Genomic DNA, 20,574 nt, shown 5'->3' with positions numbered 1-20,574 from the left:
TGAAATGAAATATATCTTCTGTGAAAATACTAGTACAGTCGCTTTGCTTGCTTTCCTATTCACTTTTTTCCCCCCTCAAAATATATAAGAGCTCTTTTTGTTGTATTTTTATCAGTTACACGTGCCCAGATGGAAAATCTAAGTCTTAGCCTGCTCAGGCTGCTCTAACAGAATACCACAAACTTGCGGGGTTTACATAACAAATATTTATTTCACATGGCTTTGAAAGTGATAACGGTGGGGGCTACTCCCTGAGCTTACTAAAAAGACACTAATCTCATCAAGAGGAACCCCCCCATCTTATCTAAAGCCATTCACCTCCCAAAGGCCCCACCTCCAAATACCGTCACACTGGGGTTAGGGCTTTAACCTACAACTTTGTCGGTGGGGGGGTGGGGGGGGACAATTCAGTCCATAACAATCTATAGAAGATCCTAGGAACCCAGTAGAGTTCTGTTATCCCCTCTTAGGATCAGGTGCTTTCATCCCACTGAGCTGATGATTCTTTTGCAATTTACCTCCACATTGCTAAATAGCATGCTTATACTGCTGTTTTTGTTTTTTTATTTTATTTTATTTTTTAAAGATTTATTTATTTGACAGAGACACAGCGAGAGAGGGAACACAAGCAAGGGGAGTGGGAGAGGGAGAAGCAGGCCTCCCGCGGAGCAGGGAGCCCAATGCGGGGCTCGATCCTAGGACCCTGCGATCATGACCTGAGCCGAAGGAGGATGCTTCACAACTGAGCACCCAGGCGCCCCTTGTTTTTTTATTTAGATTTTGTATCTTGATCTCCTACTATGAAAGATGAGGGTTTATCTCTTTTTCACCCCCACCCCCATATTTCCTGTCTTCCCATTCTCCCAATATAGTTGTGCATATTTGGAGTTTACATTTAGAGGATATAAATGTTATTTGTAGATAAGCCATATAATAGTACATAACATTATCACTTTTTCTTTTCTGTACAACCTTTTGTTTTTCCCATATTCATCTTTTTGTTTTGTTGTTTCGTTTTTTATGTAATAATCACTAATTCATTCCAGATGCTTGTGAAATATCCCTTCCATCATGCAAGTCAAAGATTCTCCTAGTTTCACCTTGAGGAAATCTCCTGGAGCCTTCTGACCTCCTCCGACATGGCTTGTCCTCTGTGCCTGGTGCACAGCTCTCAAATTGGGATCTCTTTTCACTATTCTATCTTGGCTCCTCTCTTTTTTAGAGAGAGAGAGCACATGTGTGTATGTGCACTCGAGCAGTTGGGAAGGGGCCGAGAGAGAGGGAGAGAGAGAAGCTTAAGCAGGATCCACGCCCAATGTGAAGCCCAGTGAGGGGCTCGATCTCATGATCCTGAGATCATGACCTGAGCTGAAATCAAGAGTCAGAAGCTTAACCGACTGAGCCACCCAGGTGCCCCTCTCTTTTTTTGATCTTCTGTGTCCTGGGCCCTATCCGCCCCCCAACCCTTTCTTGTTTTGGTTTCTCCAGTATCTTTTTGAGTAAGGGTTCATGGAAGGTAAAATTTTATGGCCTTGAAAAAAATTTTTTTTTCTATGACCTTGTATCTTTGACTCTGATACATGATAGTTTAATTGGTTATAAAATTTTAGGCCATAAAATTTTGTTCATAATTTCATAGGCATCGCTCCGTTGTCTTTTACTTTCCAGTGTTGCAGTAAGAACAAATAATTCCAATCCTTCATATGTGACCTTTTTTTTTTTCCTCTCCAAAAGCTTGTGGGAGCTTCTGGTTGTCCTCAGCTTTGTAACATTTCAGGGTGATGTGCCTTGATGTGACTCTTTGTTTCCTTTTTTCTGTCACGCTGAGTACTCCTTGTACTCTTTCAATAAAATAACTCATGTTCTTATTTTCTTCAGTTATTTTTTTGCTAATTTCTGCCTTTGTGTTTTTTTTCTGGTATTCCTCCTAGCCTTGTCTCCTAATTATCATCTCTTTTCACTTTCTTCCATCTCTTTGTTTCACAGTTTTACTGAGAGACTTCCTTAACTTAATGTTCTAACATCTCTTAAATGTTTAATTTCTTTTTTTTTTTAAAGATTTTATTTATTTATTTGACAGAGAGAGACACAGCGAGAGCAGGAACACAAGCAGGGGGAGTGGGAGAGGGAGAGGCAGGCTTCCCGCTGAGCAGGGAGCCCGACACGGGACTTGATCCCAGGAACCTGGGATCATGACCTGAGCCGAAGGCAGACGCTTAACGACTGAGCCACCCAGGCGCCCAAATGTTTAATTTCTGCTATCCTATTTTCTCACCTCATTCATCTTTTAAAATCTTTAACTGTGGTAAAATATGCATAAAATAAAATTTACTGTCTTAACCATTTTTAAGTGTCCGAAAATTCAGTATTAGGTATAGTCACACTGTTGTGCCATCAATCTCAAATCTTCCCAAACTGAAACTGTACACGTTACACAGTAACTCCCCATCCTCTCTCCCCCAGCACCAGCAGCCACCCTTCTTTCTATCTCTATGGTTTTGATGGCTCTAGGTACCTCATATGAGTGGAACCATGCAGTATTTGTCCTTTTGTAGCTGGCTTATTTCACCCAGAAGAACGTCCTCAAGGTTCATCCATGTGGTAGCGTGTGTCCTTTCTAAGGCTGAATAATACTCCATTGTATCTATCCGCAATCCAATTTGTACATTCGAGGAGTTCTTTTTCGGACCCTAAATTTTTTATAGCGTTTCTGTTTTTGTTTCACACATGGGATGTCTTCTGTTAATCTTGCCCAGAACAGTAGGTTGCTTTTATCCCCAAATCTTGTCCCTGCCTAAGTACTTTCCTCCAGGTTTCTTTGTTTAGTGGGTATCGCTTGATCTCTCTCTGTGTGCTAGAGACTTTATCAGAAAAGTAGTGGTCCTTGACTGTTGCTCTCATATAAGTGTGGGACTCGCCAAAGCCGACTGGTAGCTCCTGGCTCACATGTGAGGCTTGCGACTGTGGTCTTCATTGTAGAGTGCTGTACCTGTGTCATGTCTTTGATGGACTCCTGGTGTCTGTGTCTTCAGGTCTGTCCTGTCGGGCTGGTCAGATTCCCCAGAGAAGGACCTTCCGGTCTTCTGGCTGAGGGCACCAGCCTGGCAGCTGGTTTGGGGGAGTAGACCAGAGAGGAGCACAGGGGATCGGAGGGTCTGTTGGCCACCTGGGCACCCTGCAAAGTCCTCCTGATTCCCCTATTTTCAGGGCATCACTCGTGCCTCACCATGAAATGTCATTTTTATACTGTGTTAACCTTAAACATAAGATAGTCATTTTACCAGCAAAAAAAAATGGGTTCATTCAGGAATAACACAGAATTGCAATTTGGGACAAGCAAACTATGGCAAAACATAGACGAGTCCAAAAAAAAACCAACAACAAGAGAGGAATGTTATTTTATGGAGAAGAAAGGGTAAGTTGGGAGGAGTTGTTTTGAACAAAAGTCCGTTGGAGAAAAAGCAAGAGTTCAGGGTGACCACCGTTTCTTTCTCATTGTCTGAGTTGCAGGGATAGTCTGTTTCTTGTAGGAGATGCTGTGTCCATCTTCCCCTGCTGGGGCCTGTAAGGGGCAATTCTTCCCTGAGGATTCTTCTGAGGTCTGTAATTGACAACTTTTCCTGCAACTGACATTGGGCAGTAGGCTCCCCCTTCCAGCCTCCCCTTCTATCTCTCCTGCTCCATTTTAGTGAGAGTTCCCTTTATTAATTGTCACAATCGTTTGCTGATAAATTCTCTCTTAACTGAAGGAAGCTTGCTTTGGATTTGAGTTTACTGAGAATTTGCTTTTAAATCTAGAAGTAAGAATTATGCCCAATACCCACCCTGTCGAGAGACCCCATTTTACTCCCTGGGCTTCTGTGGACTCACGTGGCCTTGTAGATGGATTTCCAAGCCAGTCCTGTTTTTAACCACCTTCCTTCTTACCTCCCAAAGTGCCTTGCGCCACCCATTTCCTGAGTCTTTGGGAAATTTTGCACTAAAATCAGGTGGGATATTTGCTCTTCCCCACTGCTGGCTTGGGATTTAGTTTTGTTAGGTCTGTTATATTAGTTACCTCTGGTCTGTCTGCTTATTACATGCCAGAATTTTATTTCCTTTCGTCTTTCCTTTCTTGCTCATCAGTGAACACCCTTGGGGAAAAAAGCAATCTTTTTCCTGTGGTCTTAGTGGGGCTTCAAGAGGGAATGAAAGTAAGTCCGTGTGTTCAGTCTCCTTTCTGTACCTTGAAGTCTCAGAGCTCTTTATACATTAAAATATTAGCCTTTATCCATCACAGGGGTTCCAGATCATCCTTTTTAAATATTCAAATCTTTCTTTTTTTGCAGTTTTTTATTTTACTATATAGAAGGATAGCTTTTTTTCTATGTGGATGGCCATTTGTTTATCATTTACTTAGCACTCTGTGTTCAAGTACTTGGTAGACCCAGGCATAAACAGGACTTTAGGGGATGTCTGACCTAGTTGTCTGTGACTCATGGTCTGCTTCTTCGCCACACGCTGCTCACGTGCAGAAAAATGAGAAAGTTCCGTCCTGTATGCTATACCATAGGAGGGGTTCCTACTAGAGCTGTCATCGTGACGGATTACAATTTTTCCATCTCGACGTTTTTCGTTATTTGACTTTATTTGTTGATTTTCTAGAGTTGTTGAGGCAAACTGTTGCAAATAATTAGTATCTTTTTGCTTCTTTCCAATATGTATACCTTTTGTACTTTTTTTATTGCATTCATGAAAGTCCAGAAAATGTTGAATACTACTGTTGATGTTGGATATTCTTGTCTCGTTTTCCGTTCACAGTAGTATCACACCTTTAAATATATTTTTGTGTTGTTTCCTAGTAAATACTCTCTCAAGTTAAAGGAAGCATAGTTCTGTTCTGAGTTTACCGAGATTTTTTTTTTTTAATCCGGAAATAGGTAAGAGTTATATCAAAATTCTTTTTAGCATTTATTGAGCAATACATAAGGTGTTTTCTCTTTCAGCCCATTTATGTAATTAACATAAATGTGTATTACATTATGTAGCAGATTTCCTCATGGGAGAAACATTCTTTTATTCCTGGGGGCAAAATCCCAACTTAGTCTAGTACATGGTGTATAATGTGGTATATTACTCCTGGGGGAAAATCACTACTTAATTATGGTCATTCTTTAATACAAAGCATATTTTTTTAAATTTATTTTTGTTGTTTTTATAGTTTTTTTAAGTTTAAATTCACTTTAGTTAACATATACTGTATTACTAGTTTCAGGGGTAGAATTTAATGATTCATCAGTTGCACGTAGCACCCAGTTGAAGCATATTCTTTATACTCTAAAGGGACATTTGGCTTCTTGTTGTTGCCTGGCTTAGGTATAAATGAATTTTTTTGTTAATAAGACCTGGCTTTTCGTTAAGATGTCTGCAAGCACTGAAACCCTGTATCATTTATACACGGTCAAAAAATGCAATAGGTATTTTTCTGCCTTCTCCAGTAGGGTTGGTGACAATTTTTAGCCAGAAGGAACAAATTATATTCTGGGATACAGGACAGACCCATACAAGACTCTGACACTCCTTCTGTAAATGAGAACTCAGAGCGTTCTGAAATTTTGTTGGCTTGAAGTTGGGAAACCTCTCATTTAGAAGTTGGAATTCTCATGTTCCCCAGAAGTGGAGGCTTAAATTTTCCTTGGGACTGAATGCTCTTTTCCTTTGATCGAAGTCATCTGCAAGGACCTTTTAGTTCCACACATGTAAAGCAGGCCCCCTACTCATTCTCAAGGGAACCTTGTGAATGGCCCTGAGCTGCCCTCTGTGGGCGCTGAAGGGTGTCCTTCACTGTGTGGCCAGTTGATTTGTGGAATTCTGAGTGAGCTGTGTTGACATCTCTTACTCTGATTATAGTTTTTGTCAAAATCTTTGGTTTCAGGGCACCTGAGTAGCTCAGTCGGTTAAGCGTCTGCCTTCAGCTCAGGTCATGATCTCAGGGTTCTGGGATTGAGCCCCACGTTGGGCTCCCTGCTCAGCATTTGTCTGTTTCTTTCTCTTCCCCTGGCTCCTCCTCTCCCCCCACTGCGCTCTCTCTCTCTCTCTCTCTCTCTCTATCAAATAAATAAATCTTTTTAAAAAAATCTTTGGTTTCTAAGAGTTTTTATGTTAGATATTAACAGTTCATAGCTCTTGTATCTTAATATGCGTACCTTTTATTTCAGTTAAACCTTCTGACCTAAACGTTTTCATTTTATGCTGCTAATACACTGTTCCCATTTCTGCTTAGCTTTTATTTGCATGACATATTTTTATAATTCCTTTATTCTTGATCTTTTTTTATTCACATTCTTTAAGTATATTTCTTACAGTTTAGCTTTATCTATAATCTGAAAATTCTTCTAATAGAGACATTCAGCCCATCCACATTTTCTTATGGCTTTTTAGTATGCATTTACTCTTATTCTTATTATCTTATGTTTTTAGTATACTTTTCTTACTAGTTTTCTTTTTCCTGATTTGCAGTCACCTAGCCATGAGTGTGATAAGACATGTGGGTTGAAAAGGTGGAAAAGGCCTAAGGATCTGAGTAGCATATTCTGATAATCATGTGAAGACTAAAGCTAAAATCAGTGCTAATCAAATTTGAGTAGAATACATAGACCTTTTCCCGTCAAAATCAAAGTTTTCCGATGCAGGGCTAGAAAAAGCCAGTTGAATTAATGAGGAATGGGTCAGTGAGCCCCACCGGGTCTGACGTCAGAGCTGGAATCCGAGCGAGGGGCCAGGCAGACAGGTGACTAGCCCTGTGAGCCGTCCAAAGCCAGCGTCGTGCCCAGAGTTAGAGGGACTCAGAAGACCGGGGAGAAGGCCGGCCATACAGCAACCTGGGGGGGGGCCGGGGGGGGGGGTTCTGGTGGTGATAAAAGAAAGGTGAGGACAGAATGGTCAGATGTGGCCCCGCCTGACGATGTCAGATTTCCTGTCACACAAGCACCAACTGGGGATGAGCTGCTTCTGCAAGACGGGAGGTAGAGCCCCCAAGGCTCTGGGGTTCCCCAGGACAAAACAATAGCAGCAGCACAGCCAAGCAGAAGTACCAAACAGTGGTTTAAAGGAATCACAGGAAACTTCTCACTCACATTGGGGAAGTTACCTAGCAATTTGCTAAGTACAACAGGATATTCTTGAAAGGACTCTTAATTACACAGGGAGGATCCATCGTTGTCAAATGAAATCCACTTAGCTGCTTTTATCAGTGTTTGTGGGCAGATGGGCAGGGATCTGTCCCTTCTGCTCTGTTGTTCCCGTCATCCTTGATCTCTTTTTCTTTTTCTTGGGGTAAAATAGACTGTGAAATTTACCATTTTAACCATTTTTAAGGGTACAGCTCCATGGCCTTAGCACATTCACGTCCACATTGTCGTGTAGCTGTTACCTGGTCCATCCGCAGAACTGTTTTATCTTCCCCCAACGGAATCCCTATACAGTTAAGCACTGATTCCACCCCCGCCCCCACCCCGCCCCGATAAGCTCTGTTCCACCTCCTGTCTCCATGCATTTGCTTCCTAGAGGTACCTCAAGGACCTGGAGTCGTCCAGCCTTCGTTCTTGTGTGTCCGGTTTGTGTCTCCGGTTCATGTCTCCTTACGTAATGTCCTCACGTTCATCCGTGTGTCTCCCATCCTGCTTTCGCAGCCATCCTTCTTCCTCTGGGTGAACTCACAGCAGGGACGCTGCGGCCGCAGCTCTGGGGAGGACCCTTGCCGTGGTGTCTTCAAAACCTTGAACAGGCCCTGTGACTGAATTAGACCATTTCTGTCGCCTGTGTGGGAGGTCAGCTTTTTTCTAACACAGATATTTTAGCTGTTTGGTTTCTCCTCCCTTTTCTCAGAGGTATGGAAGGTAGTCCACACCCCATCCCCCATATCGCCACTACCTGCCAGAAACTGGGGGGGTCAGTCAGTCCTCCTTGGCACTGAGGAAGAGGAAAGTGTTTCGGTCACCAAGAATTTGGGCTCTAGAGCTCCGTAAGTCAAAAAGGTCTGTGTTGAAGACCTAGAGGCGGAGGGTAACAGATTGGGCGGGGGTTGGAGTGGGGGCTGGGCGTGGGTTTGGGCGGGCGAGCGGAGATACGCATGCCCCTAAGGCCACTGCTCAGAGCCCTGGCTTCAAGGTGCACACGGGAGCCCAGAATCCCAAGCGTGGGGCTCAGCTCGGCAACCCTGCAGGCTGAGGGATCCACGTCCGGCCTGTTCCAACCTGCCGAATTCCTTTCTTTTTTTTTAAGATTTTATTTCTTCACTTGAGAGAGAGAGAGAGAGAGAGAAAGTGTGTGTGCCCGCCCTGAGTGGGGGAGAGGGGCGGAGGGACAAGCAGGCTCCCCGCGGAGCACGGAGCCCGCCTTGCGGCTCTGATCCCAGGGCCCCGAGATCACGACCTGAGCCAAAGGCAGACGCTTAACCCACGGAGCCACCCAGGCGCCCCGACCTGCCGAATTCCTACAAAATTTAGGAGAAAATGAGGGGGGACTTTTAGAGAGAGCATTAGGGTCCCAGTTAGGGGCTCTTGACTTGAGTTAGCTGAGTCTTCTGGTTTTACAGGCTCATTTGAAGGAAACATCTGCATTCAGACATTGCCAACGCACACATTTTTTAATATGTATAGAAATGGTAGATGTCCCGCCAGCTTCAGGAAGTAAAAGTGTGATTTTCAAAATAAATTATTGTAAGAATGTTTCCTCCTGCTGTGGACTGAGGTGGATTTAAAGTGCCTTTGTCGGGGCGCCTGGGTGGCTCAGTCGAGCGTCTGCCTTCAGCTCAGGGCATGATCCCGGGGTCCTGGGATAGAGCCCCGCATCGGGCTCCCTGCTCCGCGGGAAGCCTGCTTCTCCCTCTCCCACTCCCCCTGCTTGTGTTCCCTCTCTCGCTGTGTCTCTCTCTGTCAAATAAATAAATGAAATCTTGAACAAATAAATAAATAAATGTGCCTTTGTCCTTTCTCCTCCCTGTGGATCCTTTGTCCTGCCAGAGGTGCCAGGGGGCCTCCCTAGATCAAATGTGTCAGCAGCTGTTATCTAGCCAGCACCATCCAACACCAAAAGCCATTATCTTGCCATCATTAAGAGACAGGCCTTGATGTTTGCCGCTGATGCCTCTCGATCCCTCAGGACAGCATGTAAGTCTATTTAGATAATAATAGTCCCAAGTGAATCTGCACCGAGTATTTTTTTCCGTTCTCTTATTCATGAAATGTTCATCTGGGAAAAAGAAAGTCTAGCCCCAGAAGCTGATGGTTTTAGAGACTGAATTCAGCCTTTCTGGGAGTGAGAGGTGAAGATAGGGTGGAAGATTGTCTTGCATAAATTAAACTTGGTCATGGAACAAAATTCCTTAGAACAAATTGCTTCGTTACCAAAAATATGAAGTGCTGTTTCCCCTTAAAAAAAAAAAAAAGTTTTTCCTTACTAAAAATACTCTATTTGGAGTGCTAGAGCATCGGGGTGTGGACAAAATCATGTTGCTGTATGAAACTTTGTGGGCACTCTTATGAATGTGGAGGGAGGTAGTCACCCGCATGTTGTGAGTTGGGAGGAGTATAAGGTGGGAGAACCTCTCTGAGGGCAACTCGGCACAATGCATGCTAATTTATTCCGTGTGTGTGTGTGTGTAGTATAATAACAAAAGACTGGAGACGACTTAGAGAACTAAGAACATAAGACGTCATATCCAACTTAAAGAGACTGTTGTATCCATCCATCTGACAGACCCGTACATAGCTTTTAGAGAAGAGAATGGAAGGCTAATGGTGATGAAAAGTGAGCTCTTTACTGAAGAATTATCATACAGCAGACATTTTTATAAGGGCTTTTCATGTTATTTGTGCAATTAGTCTTGACTACAGTCCTATAAGGTATTCCATATCCATTTTAAGGATCCAGAGGAGCACCTGGGTGGCTCAGTGGGTTAAGCGTCTGCCTTTGGCTCAGGTCGTGATGCCAGGGGTCCTGGGATCGAGCCCCGCTTTGGGCTTCCTGCTCAGCGGGGAGTCTGCTTCTCCCTCTCCTCCTCTGTCCTTCCCCTGCGCACTCGTGCTCACTCTCTCACTTTCTCTGTCAAATAAATAAATAAAATCTTTTTTAAAAAGGTATACAGAAACTAAGACACAAAGAAGTTAAGTAATTGCTCACAGTCATCAACTAGTAAGTGACGGGCTTCTGGTTTCAGAAGCCAATATCTTGGTCTCTACACTATCAGTGTTTCTCCACATATAGTGAAAGGACCTTTCGCTATAGATCTCAGTGAGTGGGAAAGAATCAGGACACAGAAGTGTGCAGAACATGCCACCATTTGCAAAAAAAAAAAAGGGGGAAGTATATGTGCATGTTTGTGTAAGTGCAGCACACTGGTGTCCAATAGAACTCTCTGAAATGGTGAGAATGTTCTAGATCTGCACTGTCCAGTACAGTAGCCACTAGCCAAAGGTGGCCAATGTGACTGAGAAACTGAATTCTAAACTATTCAGTTCTAACTAACTTGGCCATATGTGGCTAGTGGCTATTGTATTGGACAGTGCAAAATAGGATATACATGGAAAGATGCAAAGGAAGCTGGTAAGAGATCATTTAATCTTATAGTTTTCAAACTCTACCTTAGCCAAACCTTCTGCATCGAAGAGCAGTTCCCATAGCTGATCATTTAAAAACCACTGATACAACCTAACCGGTTCATTTGAAAGATGAGTAATCTAGAAGCCAGAAAAGTCAACTCATTTGCCTAAAGTCATAGTCAGGTAGCTGCTTTAGTGACAGAGGAAGATCCAGGCTGGCCAAAATTTGGATTTGTTCTTTAGAGTCACGTACATTTTGGTTTGCCAAGGCTCATTTAGTCCGATAACCAGCTCAAGAAAAGAAAATAAACTTTTGTCTCCAATATTCCCAGAACTCCCTGGGAATCCTGTGCATGACTTGTTCATTTTCCACAGCCCAGACCACCTCCTGTCAGGCCTCCTCCACATCCCAGACTCACGTCTTGTCTTGCCCTGCCTGCTCCACTGTATGTAACGAACCGTTCGGGACCAGGGACCGGACTTCATTATGTGTGTCTGTCCCTCCTCCATGAACATTTGCTGACTATAATTATAGACTTAAGAGCAATAGTTTGGGCTCTTTTTCCAGTCTAGAGTTGACCCATTAATGCAGATGGTTCATAAGAAAGTCTTTTTAACATTTCCTTGGTGACTGGTGCATTTAGAGAAAGCTCTCAGCCAGAAGGATGGGCTTTAGGGGTCTAACAAATTACTGAGCCTGAAAAGTGGGCAATTCTGGGATGAATGGAACTAGCAGGTAACCGTCACCTTTTTAAGAAAAAGTAAGCCAAAAAAACGAGTGAAATTAACAATGAGGTACTCACTGAGTGAAATTAACAATGAGGTGCTCAACTCAACAGAAGGAAAAGAGGGGAAGAAGATTCCAGAAAAGTGTTTCTCCAAAGATCTGGAATATGATGATCTGGGCCTGGGGACAGAACATGGCATAGAATCATTTGGGAACCAAGTTGAGGGGTAGAGAGAAGATCTGCTCACAGAAGTTGTAGAAGAACCCAAGTCCCCGTGCTGAGCCGCTGCCTTTCATCTTCCTCTGACAGTGGAAGGGCCGGGCGTGGACCCAGCTAGATGGCTCAGGAAGTGTCAGGCGGCAGGGCACTCGCAGTGAAACTAGACCAAGTGTCCCCATGCCAAAGCCAGAGAACTTCAAGAAGGACTCGCAAGTGTTTGCTTAGGGGAAAAAGCAGGAAGCAAGAAAGATGTAGTTCCAGCCACTGCCCTCATGTCAACATCCTTTCGACTCTGTCTCCAGAGAGAGGTTGTACTAGATCTGCCTACATTATCTCTGAGGACGCAGCAGGCCTTTTGTCATTAGAAAACTCTCCTCGGCAGAGGATATTCCTGCGGGGGGTTGTCCCTTGTAACTTACTCATTTGGCCCTCACCACGTAAAGCAAACCACAGTCCTTCCTAGACTTGCTCCTTTGATCTCCTCTTGTCCAGGTCTCAAACCCTCAATTCCTTCAACAGGGAAGATGAAGGATGGGAAGAAATCATTTAAAAAGTAAATTATCCCTCTAAATATAATTCAATTCCAAGTAAATTCCCACAGGATTTCGTTGGTCTTGAATGTAAAATAGTTAAAAACTCACCCAGAAGAATAAACAAGTAAGAACCTCCCAAGAAAGTTTCCAGAAAGTCATAATGAAGATGTGTTTGTCCGACCTGATTGGAAGTATACTATGAAGTAGATAAGGCCCTATTTCATAACCCATTTTCACCCATCATGGGTATTCCAGAATGGATCACACAAACAGTGGAAACAGACCTGACCTGGTTCCCATGGCCCATGTTTAAGAGTATTAAAGACATTTAGTTGACCAGATTGAGTAGGGCCACATTTTTTTAAATCTTTAAGAGGCAAGCAGAAGTTTTCAGACTTGATTTGGGAGATGATTAGCCATCTAAAATTAAGTCGCAAAATAAGCGATTAAGGCAGTAAGATGAATGGGATCAGAAGAGGAGAGGAGTTCCAAGGAACCCCAAAGTGATTTACTTGAGGAACAAAGTGTTGGTTTCCATTCTCCCCTTTGCAACAGTTACGAAAGAAGTAAATAATTAGTCAGATGTTCTGAGTTCTCTGTAGTTATATAACTACCCCCAAAACTTAGTGGATTACAATACAACAGTGTTCATTTTGTTCACATGTCTGCAGTTTAGGCCTGACCCCTCTCTGTTCCTCCATGTGTGGGGCCTCCAATGGCTAGAGGCTGGAACAGTTGGGGGTTGGTCAGTCTCTCTCCAGAAGGCCTCTCTGTACTTGGCTGGCCTGAGTTTCCACATACTTCAGGAGCCTCAGAACTCCCAGAGAGAGTATTCCAAGAGCACTCAGTAGAAGTTCGAGGCTTCTTATGACCCACCCTGCAAGTCCCAAATGTCACTTCCTCCACATTCAAGCAAATTATGAAGGCCAGCCCAAATTCAAGAAGAGGAGACTTAGACTCCACCTCTCAGCTGGAAGATTTCAGAGACTCTGTAGCTGCCCTAATCTGTCACATAAGGAAGAAAAAACTTAAGGTCTCTAGCCTGCCTTTCTAGCAAGTTCTTTTTTTTTTTAATCTTTTTTATTATTATTATGTTATGTTAACCACCATACATTACATCATTAGTTTTTGATGTAGTGTTCCATGATTCATTGTTTGCGTGTAACACCCAGTGCTCCACGCAGAATGTGCCCTCTCTAATACCCATCACCAGGCTAACCCGTCCTCCCACACCCCTCCCCTCTAGAACCCTCAGTTTGTTTTTCAGAGTCCATTGTCTCTCATGGTTCATCTCCCCCTTAATTGCATTTTCCGTCCCTCATCTACAGCCAGGTCTTTAATCTTCTTCCTCAACGTTTTTTGGGAAAAAAAAAAAACAAAACCAAAAACATATTTTTTCAGGATCTCCTCAGCCTAAAAACATATAATTAATAGGGCTCTTACGCATTCATTACCTTGGAATTGACATTGGCCTATCTTGTCTGTAAGTGATGTTATTAATATTTTTAATAACATATTATTTTTCCTAATTATAAAAGTAATACAGGGTCATTGCAGAAAAATTGGAAAACACAAAAAAGAAGATGAAGAATTAAGTTAAAATGTCACGTCACTTAATTTGGTTTCCTGTTTCTGGCCTGTTGAAATCTTTTTTGGATTTTGACTCTATCCATTTGTTATTCTCTGTTCCTTCCAGACTACCTCAAAGTCAGTGGTAATGGAGACAAGTATAGGACCAGTCCTCTAGATTTACATTTACCTAATAACTACTGAGAAACATCAGGTATCTAGAACAAATGGCATATAGCAGACCCATAAAAACCCAGAACATCAGAGTCTTCCCATGAGCTTCACAGGAATGCCCACAGATTAGAAAACTGAGTTTAGATGGTTTTTTGTTTTTCAGTATGGAACACATCACGGTTTTGTGTGTCATCCGTGCTCAAGGACCAGGCTAATCTCTGTCATTCCAATTTTAGTATATGTGCTGCCAAAGTAAGCACTATAGATGGTTTTGAAAAATGTTTATGAAAAGCAAAAACAAGTTTGCTTAGCTTAATTGATAAACAACTAGGATATTTCCAGTTCCCCATTCTGAACAGTGATGCTGTAGCAAACATTTTTGTGGGTGTGTCTTTGGGCAGATGCATGACTATTTTCTCTAGAATAGAAACCTACATGTGAAATTACTTGGTCAAATCACATTTTTATTTTTTAAAAATATGTTTCCAGTTGCCCTCCTAAAAGCCTGTACCAATTTATATTCCCATCAGCCAATAGAAGAATGCCCATTTTGGGGTACCTGGATGGCTCAGTCGGTTAAGCATCTGATTCTTGATCTCAGCTCAGGTCATGATCTTAGGATCGTGGGATCGAGCCCTGCATCAGGCTCCACACTGGGCATGGAACCTGCTTAAGAGTCTCTCTTCCTCTCCCTCTGCCCCTCCCCCCTTTCATTCTCTCTCGTTCTCTCCCTCTCTAGAAAAAAAAACAAAAACAAACAAACAAAAAACCACAGGAATACCCATTTCCCACATCTTCATTAACTCTGTGAATTAAAAATCTTTTTAACGGGCGCCTGGATGGCTCAGTTGGTTAAGCGACTGCCTTCGGCTCAGGTCATGATCCTGGAGTCCCGGGATCGAGTCCCGCATCGGGCTCCCTGCTCAGCAGGGAGTCTGCCTCTCCCTCTGGCCCTCTTCCCTCTCGTGCTCTCTCTCTCTCATCCTCTCTCTCAAATAAATAAATAAAATCTTTAAAAAAAATAAAAAATAAAAATCTTTTTAACGTTTGCCAACTTGAGTGAAAATAGTTCACTATTTTTATTTTCTGGTGAGACTGAACACCTTTTCAAATGTTTCTGATTCTGTTTCCTCTTCAGTGCATTACTGATTCATTCCTCTGCCAGTTTTTCCCTGACTTGTTATCGCTTATTCATTATAAGAATATATTCCGGATATCAATAGTTTGTTATATATGTATATATATTGTTTTTCATTTTGTTATACAGAAATTTAATTTTAGGGGCGCCTGGGCGGCTCAGTCGTTAAGCGTCTGCCTTCGGCTCGGGTCATGATCCCAGGGTCCTAGGAGCGAGCCCCACATCGGGCTCCCTGCTCGGCGGGATGCCTGCTTCTCCCTCTCCCACTCCCCCTGCTTGTGTTCCCTCTCTCGCTGTGTCTCTCTCTGTCAAATAAATAAATAAAATCTTTAAAAAGAAAAAAAAGAAATTTAATTTTACATAATCCGTTTTCTCCATCCTTTTATCCTTCTTGCGTTTAATGCCCTACATGGCTTTCTTTCCCTTAAGAGTATAAAGCTATTTATCTAGATTCTAATAATGTCTAACTTTGGCTTTTAAATTTAGCCATCTGGAGTTTATCTCCAGACATCTAATGTCTGAGAGAAGGGAAACTCAGGAGGAGACACCCGTGGTCGGCAGCCCTCTGCTTGGGAACGGCTTCCATGTCACAGTGTAGCGAGCTGGAGTTGGGAACGGAGCATGGCAGACCCACGGAGCTGAGGGAGGCAGCCGTCAATGGCCCCTGAGACAGCGGCCTTCTGGGGCACAGGGGCATCAGAAAGGAAAAGGCTGTGCAGAGAAGGGGTCCAGGCGGTCTGTATGTGAGTCCCCTTGTGTCTGCGACTCTGAGCTGCGCTGTCCATGTGGGGGGCCAGACTACTGGAGGTTTACCAGATAGCCTGAGATGGAAACAGAGATACTAGAATCGGATGGGTGTAGACATCTACCCAACACAGGGAATGAACCCCAAACCCATGCACAGGGAAGGAAGTGTAGGCTGCATCTGTTGAGATTTCACGTGGACCCACTTACGTGTGCATATGCTTTATATTGTTTTTCAGCAAATCTTCAAAATAAGCTTGGTCCTCCCAAGGCACTTCCTGCACGTGCTGAACCTTAGTGAGAAATGAACTTCTTTTGTCCTCTATGATCTATACATTATTACCCCCCTTCCCCTCCACACACACACACACACACAAACTGGGTCTGATTCTACAGCTGTGACAGTAAAAACATCTCAAAAAAGAGTCTCAGAGAAATCCCAGGAATGAGGCATGTTTAGGTCTCGGTGTGTCTGAACATCTAGTGCCCGCAGCAGTAAAGACTGTATTTTCTTTTTTAATATTTAACTGACTTATAGTTGGCGTACAGTATTAGTTTTGGATGTCTGACATAGTGATTCCACATTTAGATTGTTCGTATGTATTACTAAATGCTCACCATTTAAGTGTGTCACCATCTATCACCGTACAAAATTATTATAATATTACTGACTATATTCCCTGTGCTATACTTTTCATCCCTGTGATGTATTTATTTTATAACTGGAAGTTTGTACCTCTTTTTTTTAAGGATTTTATTTATTTTTTTTGAAAGCGAGAGAGGGAGTGAGCACGAGTAAGGGTGAGGAGCAAGAGGGAGAGGGAGAAGCAGGCTCCCCACTGAGCAGGGAGCCTGACTCGGGGCTCAGTCCCAGGACCCTGAGATCATGACCTGAGCCGAAGGCAGACGCCCAACCGACTGAGCCACCCAAGCGCCCCAGAAGTTTGTACCTTTTATTTCTCTTTACCTATATGCCCATCTCCCCACCCCTTCCCCAGTGGCCAGCCACCAGTTTATTCTCTATATTTATTAGTCTGTTTCTGGTTTCTTGTTTGTTTGTTCATACATTATTTTAAAGATTTTATTTATTTATTTGAGAGAGAGAGAGAGAATGAGAGAGAGCACATGAGAGGGGTTAGGGTCAGAGGGAGAAGCAGACTCCCCGCCCAGCAGGGAGCCCGATGCGGGACTCGATCCCGGGACTCCAGGATCATGACCTGAGCCGAAGGCAGTCGCTTAACCGACTGAGCCACCCAGGCGCCCTACATTTTGTTTTTTATATTCCATGTGGTACGTGTCTTTGTCTGACTTACTTCACTTAGCATAACACCCTCTAGGTTCTTACATGTCACAAAGAGCAGGATTTCATTCTTTTTTATGGCTGAGTAATAGTCGTGTGCGTGCGCGCACGTGTGTGTGTGTGTGTGTGTGTGTGTGTGTGTGTGTGTGTGTGACATCTCCTTTGCCCATTCATCTGTCATTGGACACGTAGGTCACTTCCATATCTTGGTTATTGTAAATAATGCTGCAATAAGCATGGGAGTGCATACATATTTTCAGATTGGTGTTTTTATTTTCTTTGGCAGATACCCAGAAGTGGAATTACTGGATCATATGGTATTTCTATTCTAAATTTTTTAAGGGACCTCCCTACTGTTTTTTATAGTGGCCGCATTCCCAATTTACATTCCCACCAACAGTGCATGAGCGTTCCCTTTTCTGCACACCCTCGCCAATGCTTACTATTTCTTGTCTCTTTCATACTAGCCAGTCTGATTGGTGTGAGGTGGTATCTCTTTTTTGATATGCATTTCCCTGATGATGAGTGATGTTGAACGTCTTTTCATGTGTCTGCCATCCATTTGCATGTTTTCATGCCTTTTTGAGAAAAATGCCTGTTCATGTCCTCTGCCCATTTTTTTAAATTTTTAAATTATTTATTTAGTTATTTGAGGGAGCGAGAGAGAAAGCACAAATGGGAGTGGGGGAGGGAAAGAGGGAGAAGGAGAAGCAAGCTCCCCACTGAGCCCAACAATTCGGGACTTGATCCCAGGACCCTGGGATCATGACCCAGGCCGAAGTCAGATGCTTAACTGACTGAGCCCCCAAGGCACCCTCTCTGTCCATTTTTTTAATTGAATTGCTTGTTTTTGTTTTGTTTTGTTGTTATTGAGTTATATGAGTTCTTTATATACTTTGGATATTCACTCCTTATCATATATGTCATTTGCAAATACCTTCTCCCATTCAGCAGATTGCCTTCTCGTTTCGTTGATTTCCTTCTCTGTGCAAAACCTTTTTAGCTTGATGTAGTCCCAGTAGTTTATTTTTACTTTTGTTGCCCTTGCCAAAGGAGACAGATCCAAAAAAAAATATTGCCAAGTCTGATGTTGAAGAATCTACTGCCTTGTTTCTTTTAGGAGTTATATGGTTTCAAGTCTCACGTTTAGGTCTTTAATCCATTTTGAGTTTATTGTTGTGTATGGTATAAGCAAGTGGTCCAGTTTCATTCTTTTGCATGTAGTTGTCCAGTTTTCCCAGCACCATTTGTTGAAGAGACTGTCTTCCTCATTTTATGTTCTCACCTCCTTTGTTGTAAACTAATCGACCATATAAGCATGGGTTTATTTCTGGGCTCTTTATTCTGTTCCATTGATCTGTATGTCTGTTTGTGTGGCAGTACCATATTGTTTTGACTACTACAGGTCTGTAGAATATCTTGAAACCTGGCATTGTGAAGTCTCCATCCTTGTTCCTCCTTCTCAAGATTACTTTGGCTGTTCAGGGTCTCTTGTGGTTCCATACAAATTTTATGATCATTTGTTCTAGTTCTGTGAAAAATACTATTGGTATTTTAATAGGGACTGCATTGAATCTGTAGATTGTTTTGGGGGGGGCGGAGTATGAACATTTTAACAATATCAGTTCTTCCACTCTGTGAGCATGGTTTTCATTTCCATTTATCTGTGTCATCTTCAGTTACTTTCATCAGTGTCATAGTTTTTAGGATGTAGGTTTTTCAGTTCCTTGGTTAAGTTTATTCCTAGTTCTTTTATTCTTTTTGATGCAAGTATAAATGGGATTGTTAATTTCTCTTTTTGCTAGTTCATTATTAGTGTATAGAAATGCAACAGATTTCTGTATATTAATTTTGTACCCTGTGACTTTACAAAATTCATTTATCAGTTCTAATAGTTTTTCTTTTTTTTTTTTATGAAGTCTTTCAGGTTTTCTATCTATAGTATCATGTCATCTGCAAAGAGTGAGTTTTACTTCTTCCTTACCAATCTGGATGCCTTTTATGTCTTTCTCTTGTCCGATTGCTGTGGCTAGGACTCCTAGTACTCTGTTGAAAGAAAATGGTGAGAGTGGACATCCTTGTTCTGTTCTTGATTTTCGAGGAAAAGCTTTCAGCCTCTTACCGTTTAGTTAGCTGTGCGTTTGTCATATATGGCCTTTATTATGTTGAGGTGTGTTCCCTCTAAGCCCATTTTGTTGAGAGTTTGTATCGTGAATGAATGTTGATTTTTCTCCATCTATTGAGATGATCATATGATTTTTACCCTTCATTTTGTTAAGGCGGTACATCATGTTGATTGATTTGCAGATATTGAAACTTCTACTAATAAATCCCACTTGATTGTGGTGAATGGTCCTTTTAAGGTATTGCTAAATATGGTTTAGTAATATGTTTTTTTAACTTTTATTTTTGAAGTATAGTTGACATACAATTAGTTTCAGGTATAGCACACAGTGTTTCAACAATTCTGTACCTTACACAGTACTCACCACGCTAGGTGTAGTTACCATCTGTCACCATACAATGTTATTATGATATTATTGACTGGATTCCCTATGCTGTACTTTCTAGCACTTACTTATTTTATAATTGGTAGTTTGTACTTCCTAATCCCCATCACCTATTTTGCCCATCCCCCCCCACACTCTCTCCTCTGGCATCTATGACCTCATTCTCTGTATTTAGGAGTCTCTTTCTATTTTTTTGTTGTTGTTTGTTTTGCTTTTTATTTTATTTTTTTAAGATTTTATTTATTCATTCATTCATTTATCTATTTATTTATTTTAAAGAGAGAGAGAGTAGGGGAGGGGCGGAGGGAAAGACAGAGAATCTCAGACAGACTCCATGCTGAGTGTGGAGCCTGACACAGGGCTTGATCTCATGACCCTGAGATCATGACCTGAGCCGAAACCAAGAGTCCAGTGCTTAACCCACTCAGCCACCCAGATGCCCTGTTTAGCTTTTTAGATTCCACATACACGTGAAATCATATGGTATTTGTCTTTTTCTGGGTTTGCTCATATTTTGTTGAGGATTTTTGCATCTATGTTTATCAGGGATATTGACTTAAAATTTTCTTTTCTGTAGTGTCTTTGTCTAGTTTTGGTATCAGGGTAACACTGGCCTCATGAAATGAATTTGGAAGCATTCCTTCCTCTTCAAATTTTTGGAATAGTTTGGGAAGAATAGGTATTAACTCTTAAGTGTTTCAGAGGGGCGACTGGGTGGTGCAGTAGGTTAAGCATCCAACTCTTGGTTTCGGCTCAGGTGGGGATCTCATGGTGGTGAGATCGAGCCCTACATCAGCTCCATGCTCAGCGCATAGTCTGCTTGAGATTCTCTCTCTCTCCCGCTGCCCCTCCCCCAATTCGTGGGTGTGCTCTCTCTCTCTCTCTCTCTCTAAAATAAATAAATAAATCTTTTAAATAAATAAATAAAAATAAATGGTTCATAGATCTTACCTGTGAAGCCATCCTGTCCTGGACTTTTGTTTGTTGGTAGTTGTTTTTTGTTTGTTTTTTTTAATTACTGATTCAGTTTCATTACTCATAATTAGTCTGTTCAGACTTTCTATTTCTTTCTGACTCAG

The 20,574-nt window shown here is 42.3% G+C and overlaps 1 protein-coding gene and 1 non-coding gene across 7 annotated transcripts in view; one reads left to right on the top strand and one right to left on the bottom strand.

Moving 5' to 3' along the window:
• SPECC1 (sperm antigen with calponin homology and coiled-coil domains 1) overlaps window positions 1-20,574 on the top strand; it is a 270,576-nt gene that overhangs the window by 224,224 nt on the left and 25,778 nt on the right. The gene's annotated exons all lie outside the window — the stretch shown is intronic.
• LOC112817324 (U6 spliceosomal RNA) lies at window positions 13,962-14,063 on the bottom strand. The gene has a single exon (XR_003206364.1). It is a non-coding gene; the product is annotated as a U6 spliceosomal RNA (small nuclear RNA).

This window comes from Callorhinus ursinus, unplaced genomic scaffold, assembly GCF_003265705.2.
Source record: "Callorhinus ursinus isolate GAN/ISIS: 27379988/994484 unplaced genomic scaffold, GSC_fseal_2.0 scaffold43, whole genome shotgun sequence".
In the NCBI taxonomy this organism is placed as follows: Eukaryota; Metazoa; Chordata; class Mammalia; order Carnivora; family Otariidae; genus Callorhinus; species Callorhinus ursinus.
This window is presented reverse-complemented; position numbering and strand designations above follow the sequence as displayed.